This window comes from Lissotriton vulgaris, unplaced genomic scaffold, assembly GCF_964263255.1.
Source record: "Lissotriton vulgaris unplaced genomic scaffold, aLisVul1.2 SCAFFOLD_894, whole genome shotgun sequence".
NCBI lineage: Eukaryota > Metazoa > Chordata > Amphibia > Caudata > Salamandridae > Lissotriton > Lissotriton vulgaris.
In genome coordinates, this window is record NW_028247876.1 from 296,975 (window position 1) to 298,763 (window position 1,789).

The window sequence follows — 1,789 nt, forward strand, 5'->3', positions numbered from 1 at the left end:
ATGCCGACTGGTTTTTATCATACTCACTTGTCTTTTCTCAGTTGAATCACTGCAATAATTCACGATGTCATGACAAAGCAGAAATAAGCACCATAAATCAGCATCACTTAAACCAACTCCTTTTTAACGTCGTCACTGCGACACGAATTTCAATCCTCACTCAGTATAAACCAGAGAATTGTCACCACTTCTGCATGAAATTCAGTCCACACTGATCACGCAAATCCAAGAAGATGATGCCCTATATTTAATGTTGGCATCGAAACGTCGTCGACACCCAAACACTCTATGCACCAGACTCAAGCTATAACACATGGTGCAACGGTGTTAAATGATTAATTTGTGTCTGTCTATACTGAGTACAAGTGTACAGACCCATTCTGGCTTGCCTTTTGGCCAATTCTGTGTTTGTTGTTCTGTCTTGTGTTCTGTGGGTCACAGCTGTGCCCACTTGTCATCTGAATGTTTTATTCGATACTACTTTTGAAAAATATTATGAAAATAAATTCTTTTCCCGCTGGACAAAAGACATACATTCTATTCTAGTGTATGGTTATCTATCACACTGTATTCTCCCTGAATAGGGACAACTGTTCTCTATAACATGAAATTGCCCAAGGTCCCTGTCTAAATTTCCTTTGGGTTTCCTTGTTCTGTATAATAATAAAAGAGTACCTAGCACATAATCAGCCTTCTAACACTTCACAGGCCACACACTGGGCGGCACTTAAGGCTGTACTACAAAGAGAATTTATAGCGCTCTCTCCGTCGGCTCCGTATCCCTGAGGGAAAACCAACCAGCCAAACTACCTGGATCCTGTCCCAAAGCAAAAAAAAAGGCAGGAGAAGATCTGGGCAACAAGAAAACTGAAGGAAGAAGAGGGAAGAGCAGCCGCAACAGAAAGAAATCAACCCGACACCCATCACGGACAACAGTAACAGGGAGTGCAAGATGGCGCCCTGAGGCCAGTGGACGCTGCCGAGAAGGGAAGCAACGAAGAGCGACCGGAGGTGACATTCCTGCGCCGCGCCATCCCCCCCAGACAAGCGGAGTGGAGACACGCACCAAACGGGGCAAACTTAAGCCATTCCGGTGTCCGGGGAGTAGTGCTGGTGACCGACACAAGTGCAGCGAGGGCAGCATCCAAGCAAGACAAGCCACAACACGTGAGGTGGCTCAGTTACCCAGCGACCCAGGGACCCAGTGACCCAGCGAGACAAACGGAGGGGGACACACCGATCAGGCAAGGCCTGGAACCGGAAGTAGCCGAAGGAGAGGGCGCCATTGCCGGAAGTCTTCTCTGACTTCAGGCGGAAGCTGCAGACTCGAAACACCGTAGAGGAAGCGGAAGCGGAAGAGCGGCCATCTCTGGAAGCTCCGACGCGAACAAGGAAGGCTACGAGTATCGGCACAGGAGGCAAGCGCACAGGGGCGCTCCCAGGCAGGAACGCGGGTGAAAGGACCTCTGGAGCAGCGGATCAAGAGGCCAAGAGGCCAAGTGCGGAAAAGAGGTGCGGAGTCGGGACAATCGAGAGCCGGAGGAGATAAAGGGGGTCCGAAGGAGGCGAGGCCAGACTAGCAACAGCCCAGCACAGCTCTGCCCAAAACGAGGTATACCAGGCGAACGCTGGCCACTGCACGCGAACCCCACACGGGTAAATCACAGCCGAGCATACCGCCAAGCATACCGGGGGGTAAAAGAAACACAGTGCAACACTCTCCTCGTAGGGGGGAAAGCAAGGCAACGGAACCCTAACAACTCGGGCACAGCAAACCGTGTTCAAACCC